Below are 9,715 nucleotides of genomic sequence, written 5' to 3' on the forward strand. Positions count from 1 at the left end.
TACATCTACAGTTGGAGATAAACTAGATTATATAATCTTGTGTTGGGTTCAAGATTTTTCTCTTAAATTTACATTAAAGCAAGAGTTAGTAAACTATAGCCTGCAGGTCAAATCCAACTCACTCTCTGCAAATAGCGTTTTATTGAAACACAGCAACACTTACTTGTTTATTCTCTATGGTTGCTTTCACACTAATATGGTAGAGTAGTTCTAAAGGAAATGGTAAAGCCTAGTAAAATATGTATTATCCTTTATCAAAGAAGTGTTCTGACTGTGCAGAGAAGGCTTTAGACAAAATTTAACAGCACTTTATGCTAAAAACTCTCAGGAAACTAGGTATTGATGGAACATATCTCAAAATAATAAAAGCTATTTATGACAAACCCACAGCCAATATCATACTGAACAGGCAACAACTGGAAGCATTCCCTTTGAAATCTGGCCCTAGACAAGGATGCCCTCTCTCACCACTCCTATTCAATATAATATTGGAAGTTCTAGCCAGAGCAATCAGGCGAGAAAAAGAAATAAAGGGTATTCAATTAGGAAAAGAGAAAATCAAATTGTCTCTATTTGCAGATGACATAATTGTATATTTAGAAGATCCCATTGTCTCAGCCCCAAATCTCCTTAAGATGATAAGCAACTTCAGCAAAGTCTCTGGATACAAAATCAATGTGCAAAAATCACATGCATTCCTATATAGCAATAGCAGACAAACAGCCAAATCATGAGTGAACTCCCATTCACAATTGCTACAAATAGAATAAAATACCTAGGAATACAACTAACAAAGGTTGTGAATGACCTCTTCAAAGAGAACTACAAACCACTCCTCAAGGAAATAAGAGAGGACACAAACAGATGGAAAAACATTCCATGCTCATGATTAGGAAGAATCAATATCATGAAAATGGCCATACTGCCCAAAGTAATTTACAGACTCAATGCTATCCCCAACAAGCTACCATTGATCTTCTTCACAGAACTGGAATAAAAAAAATTCACATGGAACCAAAAGAGAGCCCACATAGCCAAGACAATTCTAAGCAAAAGGAACAAAGCTGGAGGCATCATGCTACCTGACTTCAAACCGCACTACAAGTTTACTGTAATCAAAACAGCATGATACGGGTACTAAAACAGAGATATAGACCAAAGGAACAGAACAGAAGCCTCAGAAGCAATGCCACACATCTACAACCATCTGATCTGTGACAAACTGGACAAAAACAAGCAATGGGGAAAGGATTCACTGTTTAATAAATGATGTTGGGAGAACTGGCTAGCCATGTGCAGAAAGCTGAAACTGGATCCTTTCCTTACACCTTACACTAAAATTAACTCCAGATGGATTAAATTTTTAAACATAAGAGCTAATACCATAAAAATCCTTGAAGAAAACCTAGGCAAAGCCATTTAGGACATAGGCACAGGCAAGGACTTCATGACTAAAACACCAAAAGCAATGGTAACAAAAGCCAAAATAGACAAATGGGATCTAATTAAACTTTAGAGCTTCTGCACAGCAAAAGAAACAATCATCAGAGTGAACCAGCAACCAACAGAGTGGGAAAAATTTTTTGCAATCTACCCATCTAACAAAGGGCTAATATCCAGAATCTACAAAGAAATAAAGCAGCTTTACAAGAAAAAAACAAACAAACCCATTCAAAAGTGGGCAAAAGATACGAAGAGGCACTTTTCAAAAGAGGACATTTATGAGGCCAACAAACATATTAAAAAATGCTCATCATCACTGGTCTTTAGAGAAATGCAAATCAAAACCACACTGAGATACCATCTCATGCCAGTTGGAATGGTGATCATTAAACAATCTGGAGACAACAGATGCAGGAGAGGATGCGGAAAAATAGGAATGCCTTTACACTGTTGGTGGGAGTGTAAATTAGTTCAACCATTGTGGAAGACAGTGTGGAGATAACTCAAGGATCTAGAATTAGAAATTCCATTTGACCCAGCAATCCCATTACTAGGTATATACTCAAAGGATTATGAATTGTTCTGTTATAAAAACACATGCACATGTATGTTCATTGCGGCACTGTTTACAATAGCAAAGACCTGGAACCAACACAAATGTCCATCAAAGATAGACTGGACAAAGAAAATGTGGCACATATACACCATGGAATACTATGCAGCCATAAAAAAGGATGAATTCATGTCCTTTGTATGGACATAAGTGCATCTGGAAACCATCTCTCTCAGCAAACTGACACAAGAACAGAAAACCAAACACTGCATATTCTCACACATAGGCAGGTGTTGAACAATGGGAACACATGGACACAGGGAGGGGAATGTCACACACTGGGGTCTGTTGAAGGATGGGGGCTAGGGGAGGGACAGCAGTGGGTGGGGAGGTTGGGGAGGGATAATATTGGGAGAAATACCTGATGTAGGTGATGGGGGGATTGAGACAGCAAACCACTATTGCATGTGCATACCTATGCAACAGTCCTCCAAGATCTGCATATGTACCCCAGAACTTAAAGTATAAAAAAAAAAAGATTGTGAATTCCATGGCTTCATGGTCTTAGTATCACCTGTACCAAATATTGCAGAGGCTTAATCAATTAAAAAAGAAAGTAAAAGTAAATTGTCTACTGTTGCTTATCTAATGGACATCGCAGACCAAACAAGTTTAATAAACGTGATTGATCTCCATGGACACACCTTGTCTATTTGTACTTGGTGGCATCTCCACTCCTTTCATTGTTAAGGCAGAAAGCCTTGGAGTTATCCTTTATCCTTTATTTTTCTTGAATACACATTAAATACATTGGGAGACTCTTGACTGTTCCAAACAGACTCTTGATTCTTCCAAACAGATCCAGAATCTAAGCACTTCTCACTCCATCCAGTGCCACTGTCCTTGTTAAAGCTATTGTCATGTCTGCATTGGATGACTGCCATCATCTATTGGTCTTCCTGCTTCTACCCTTGACTCTCAGCAGTCTAACATAAAACACAGCCAAATCATTAGACTTATCTCCTCACAAGCCTTCTACACTATTAAGAGTAAAATCTAAAGTCTTTGTAAGAATTTACAGAACTCAATGTGGTGTGGTCCCCATTATCTCCCTTCTTGCATTATCTAATGATCTTCCCTCAGTCCCTTTGCCCCAGCCTGTCAGTCAAGCTCCTTGCTGGCTCTTTCCTCTACCTGGACTGCCCTCTCCTTATACACACTTGCCTCATTTTGTCACTTCCTTCAGTTTATTTATTTATTTATATATTTTTAAAGACAGGGTCTCACTCTCTTGTCCAGGTTGTAGTGCCGTGGTGCAATCATGGCTCACTGCAGCCTCGACCTCCAGTCTCACATGATCTTCCCACTTCAGCCACCAGAGTAGCTGGATCTACAGGCGTGCACCACCAAATCTGGCTAATTTTTATATTTTTTGTAGAGATGGGGTCAGTGTTTCCCAGGCTGGTCTTGAACTCCTGAACTCAATCAATCTGCCCTTCTTAACCTCCCAAAGTACTAGGATTATAGATGTGAGCTGTTGCATCTGACCTTTCAGGCTGTTAATAGATGTTATATCTTCATTAGCTGTGACTCGAAATTAATCATCCCAAACATCAATGATCTCCAGAAATCTTTCTGAGATTTGGTGGTAAATTTTTCCTTCTTTCTTTCTTTCTCTCTCTCTTTCTTTCTTTCTTTCTTTCTTTCTTTCTTCCTTCCTTCCTTCCTTCCTTCCTTTCTTTCCTTCTTTCCTTCTTTCTTTCTTTCTTTCTTTTTTTCTTTCATTCTTTCTTTTCTTTCTTTCCCAGATGACTATTTTATTGGTTCATTTCATAGTCATTACTAATTGCTTATCAATATCCTTTCACTCCTTCCTCAGCAATAATGACTCCACGATTTTGTTTCAGGCAGCAAAATGTCTTGCCAAACTGTTCTATTTCTCAGTCTTCCCAGAATCAGTGGCCATGTGACTATTTGAGCTAATATTACACATATGGAAATCTAGACATTTCTGGGCAAGTTATTTACATATCCTCCTTCCTTATTGTGGAACAAAGACATAATGCCTGAGGCTGAAGCAGCCACCCTGCAACTATAGAAAAAAATCCAAGACCATGTTAGGGTACCCATAACCAAACACATTTGCAACTGATACACTTTTCTTCTTTCCCTAAATTTCCTACCTCATTCACTCTCCCTACTCTTCAAACTAACTATTTGCTAAAAAAAAAATAGGAGCTGTCAGTAGATTTCCTCATCTACTGTGATCACATCAGCAGGCCTGTCTCTTTATGCGTCTGTCATCTCTTGCTTTCCTATGATGAGTCAGGCTCTGTTCTCCTGCAGTCAAAGGCCAACCCCTTATGCATTTCACATCTCCTTTTCAAGGACTTCAGGCACTCCCACGATCCACTGTAGCTTTTTAAATTAGCCTCATCATCTCTGCCTAGTAATTTCTACCAGAAAGCAATCTCTAGCAACACTTATCTTAAAATAAATAAATCCTATACCATACAGGCACCAACCCCAATTCCCTGCTCCCTAAAGTAGGAAGCTTATAAAAACCCAAAGCTGTTCTTCACATATTGTATCTATTTATTTATTTTCATTCACTAATCAACTTATTAAATTTGGCTTTTAATTCTTTAATTCCAGTGAAACTTAATGTCAAGATAATCACGAACCTTGAAGTTGCCAAATCCTGTAATCCGATTCTTTATCCTCATCATGTTTGACCTTTGGGCAACATTTAACTTGGTTCACCACTTCTTCACCTTGAAACACTTCTAATTTTTTAGGTTTAAGACACCATATTCTCCTTGTTTTCACCCTATTTACCTGGTCATTTCATTTTAGTGAGGATTGTTGGCTGCCTCTTTTTTATAACACATTTATAAATTAGCATTTTTTAGCACTTTTCCAGGTCTTCTTTTTTTTCTATCTAAACCATACATTTAGATGATGCCATATAGTTTCCAAAATGTCAGTACTATCTTTATAGCCAAAAAAAAAATGCCAATTAAATGTTTCTGGTTCAAATGTCTCTTCCAAGATTAGGACAAGTCTTACTGGCATCTTCACATCTGTGTCTCTTGGGAATGTCAAAAGTAACATGACTGTCTTAGTCCATTTGAGCTGCTATAAAAATACCTTAGACTGGGTAATTTATAAATAACAAAAATTTATTGCACACATTTCTGGAAGCTAGGAAGTCCAAGATACAGGGCGTCAGCAGATTTAGTGTCTGGTGAGGGCCAGTTTCTCATAGATGGTGACTTCTATGTGTCCTTACTTTTTAGAAAGGCAAAAACAGGCTAACAAGCTCCCTCAGGCTTCTTTCATAAGGATGCAAAGGTCTAAGCTTATCATCTCCCAGAGGTCCACAATCTAATAGCATCATTTTGGGGGTTAGGTTTTGACATCTGAATTTGAGGAGAAGGCACATATATTCAGAACATAACAGTAGCAAAAAGTTAACTCTTGATTTATCTTTCAGAATCTAACCTTTCCTAAATATTTCTTATCTGAGCAAATGGCACCACTACTCCTTCATTCCTATTTCACCACAGCCTCACCAGCATCTGCTGTTTCTTATTATTTCTTGACTTTTTAATAATTGCTATTCTGACTGACATGAAATGGTATCTCATTGTGGTTTTGATTTGCATTTCTCTAATGATCAGTGATGTTGAGCCTTTCATCATATGCTTGTTGACCACATAAGAGTCTTCTTTTGAGAAGTGTCTGTTCTTGTCCTTTGCTCACTTTTTAATGGAGTTGTTTGTTTTTTTTCTTGTAAATTTGCCAAAGTTCCTTGTAAATTCTGGATATTAGACCTTTGTCATATGGATAGGTTGCAAAATTTTTCTCCCATTCTATAGGTTATCTGTTCACTTTAACGTTGACTCTTTTGCTGTGCAGAAGCTCTTTAGTTTAATTAGATCCCATTTGTCAAATTTTGCTTTTGTAGCAATTGCTTTAGATGTTTTTATCATGCCTATCTCCTGAATGGCATTGCCTAGATTTTCTTTTAGGATTTTTAGTTTTGGGTTTTATATTTAAATCTTTAATCCATCTTGAGATAATTTTAGTATAAGGTATAAGGAAGGGGTCTGGTTTCAATTTTCTGCATATGGCTAGCCAGCTTTCCCAGCACCATTTATTAAATAGGGAATCCTTTCCCCATGTCTTGTTTTTATCAGGTTGGTTGAAGATCAGATGGCTGTAGATGTGCGGTCTTACTTCTGAGATCTCTATTCTGTTCCATTCATCTATTTGTCTGTTTTTTTTTACCAGTATCATGCTGTTTTGATTACTGTTGAGCCTTGTGTTATAGTTTGAAGTTAGGTAGCATGATGCCTCCAGCTTTGCTCTTTTCACTTAGTATTGTCTTGGCTACATGGGCTCTTTTTTGGTTCTATATGAATTTTAAAGTAGTTTTTTAAAATTCTGCAAAGAATGTCAAAGGTAGTTTAATGGAAATAACACTGAATCTATAAATTACTTTGGGCAGTGTGGACATTTTCATGATACTGATTCTTCCTATCCATGAGCATGGAATACTTGTCCACTTATTTGTGTCCTCTCTGTTTTCCTTGAGGCGTTGTTTGTAGTTCTCCTTGAAGAGGTTCTTCACTCTCCTTGTTAGCTGTATTCCTAGGTATTTTATTCTCTTTGTAGCAATTGTGAATGGGAGTTAATTCATGATTTGGCTCTCTACTTGTTTATTGTTGGCGTATAGTAGTGCTTGTAATTTTTGCACGTTGACTTTGTATCCTGAGACTTTACTGAAGTTGCTCATCAGCTTGAAGAGCTTTGGGGCTGAGGTTTTTGAGCTATAGAATCATGTTATCTGCAAACAGAGACAGTTTGACTTCCTCTCTTCCTTTTTGAATACACTTTATTTCTTTCTCTTGCCTGACTTTCCTGGCCAGAACTTCCAATGTTATGTTGAATAGTAGTGGTGAGAGAGGGCATCCCTGTCTTGTGCCGGTTTTCAAGGGGAATGCTTCCAGCTTTTGCCTCAGTATGATATTGGCTGTGGATTCTTATTGTTTTGAGCTATGTTCCATTAATATCTAGTTTATTGAGAGTTTTTAACATAAAGGGATGTTGCATTTTATTGAAGGACTTTTCTTCATCTATTGAGGAAGCTTACAATTATTGAATCTAATAAGCCTCTGCCAACCTCAACATCCTGACCTCCTGCTGTTTTTCTGCTTTATCTTCACTGGGTTCATGACTGTCCTGAAAATCCTCCGAGGCCTGTCTGACTTCAGGGCCTTTGCCAAAACAATCCCTCCTGGGGAACCTTCAGAAGACCCCATTTAGGGCCTTTGCATGTGCAATCTCCACACCTCTTTTCAAAGTTCTTTCCTTATCCATCAGGTTTAGGTAAATATTTTCCTTTTAATCATCTTCTTTCACAATTATTTTAAGTACTCCTGCCCCTCCCAATCCAGCATTTATTTGCATCAGGAAAACTTATTTATTTTTTGGCACTTATACACTGTTAAAATAGTATTTATTTGTTGATTATTATATGCTTTTCCCGTTGTACTGAAAAATATTCATGAAAGCAGGGATTATGTTTTGCTTGTCAAGATTCATGCTGAGTTTTCAATCTAGTACTTGGCATCTGATTATATTTGTTAATTAATAAATATATTTGAATCATTCAATGAATGCATGTGTTTTCATAGAAAAGACATAACTGGTTAGTTGTATACTAAGTGATAAGACTCAGATGACTGTTACTGGGCTTTCCAGAATTAATATAGGGTACCCTATTTTAGTTAGTAGTATTTAAATTCTGAGTATCCTGCCTAGAAGTAATTAATTCTAACACTGGCTTGGAATTTGTAAACAAAATAACCTGAAATCAAAGATTTCCTCCTCCATTTTAGCTCTACTCTTAAAGAAATCAAATGTGTTCCTTTTACCCTCTGAAGACTTTTTGAACACAGTTATCTACACTCACCTCTCCTCTCAACCCTCACAGTTTCATTCTCTATAATGTTACTCAGGACTTCTATTGTGTTTTGAATTGTTGCTAATATTTTGATACATTTGTGCCTTGATTCTAGAAGTATAATACACTTACTTCATATCCCACAATTACTTTAGCAATCAATAATTGCTGACTGTCTAATATTCAGAAAATCGTATCATTGTGCTCTTTATAAATGCTAATAGGGATCACAATTATCAGATTAAGTTTGTGATAGTTTCTCACACATGTAAATTCCCATAATCAGGATAAAGATGTGATTCAGGATAAGGAAATTATGAGGCAATATCTTTTATCAGCCTCTTGATATTACCTTACTTCATTACTTATCTGTCTGTAGCCGGGCTTTAGCAGTGCAATGAACTGTGGTTCTCACTCAATATCTGTCAATGAGTTATCGTGGCTTTGAGTGGTTGTGGTTGGGAGTGCCCAGTGGTCGTCCTTGTATTATGTTGCAAGTTGTAATCTTAGCACAGATTCTGGTCCATAGAAGGTATTCAGTTAATCTTTGTTGATAAATTAATTCCAGAGTTTTCCAATTACTTGCATGTAACTTTGACTAAGATGCTAATGGTACCTCACCTGTCACTGTTGCTACCACTAACAGCAGTAACAGCAGCAGCACAAATCCAACATTAGAGATCATTTGAAATCACTTGTACTGCTCCTGTCTTATCTAGCCTGTCAGAGAATAACATCAGAAATCAGTGTGCATATTTCTTTATCTTTTGATCATAACCTCAATAATATTTGCCCGAGTCTCTCTGTTAATAGTGACATGCCTACACTTTGCCTCACCTGTGAAGAACCTGTCTGAGAATTGATAGATCTGGACAAGAGGGTAGCCAATTAGGTAATGGCCTCCAGCAAGAGTGGACTCTATAGAAGACTCGCCTTTGAACTGTGTGGAGTTGAACTAAAAAGTACAGCTGTTATATAAATCAGAGAGAAATGAACAAGGTTACACCTGTGGGTTGACTCAACAGCTGTATTTTCTCAGCTCAAATAGTAGAGTAGTATAATGACAGCTAATACAATACTCAGATTAATTAAATAATCTTGACTTCAATTATTTAGTTAACTCCAGAGAGTACGAAATTAGATCCAAAATTAAAGTGTTAATTTCAGAAATGGAGACATTGTCTTAAAGGGTCCCTATCAGTAAATCACCCATGGGAAATATGTTCCTAAAAGATTTAAAAGTTTAATGGCAAGGGAAGTTATAAACACACCCAGGTGTTATAAATTTAAAGCCAGGGATCTAATATTAACTTCATTGTGTGGATACAGAGAACATGTCACAAACAAGTTTGTAGACATCTTTTTGTTAGAATTGTTTTCTAACTACTTGCATCAATCTAAATTTGGCTCTAACTTGATGCCTGGTAAAAGGAACAGGTAAATGTGTGCCAAGCTGGTCCTAATACCTTATTTTAACATTTCTGCCATAGCAAGGATCATCTGTGTGTTTTGATTTGCACAGAGGTAGTGTGCTGAAACTAGAAATGTACTATAGACAGAGCATTTTACCATTCCCAAGGATTTGTGTGTTTATCAACAGACGTCTCAGAATCTACTTTTCTTTCTGTTATCTTGAAAAATTCTAAAAATTAAAGTAAATGAAATAGTGTTATAATTATTATGAGAAATAATTAAGTATAAAAAGTCAAGCTGTTATCATTCAATTATGCTTCTTTTAGCATTTTAAT

The sequence above is a fragment of the Sapajus apella genome, unplaced genomic scaffold, assembly GCF_009761245.1.
Source record: "Sapajus apella isolate SASKATOON/1434 unplaced genomic scaffold, GSC_monkey_1.0 scaffold11, whole genome shotgun sequence".
NCBI lineage: Eukaryota > Metazoa > Chordata > Mammalia > Primates > Cebidae > Sapajus > Sapajus apella.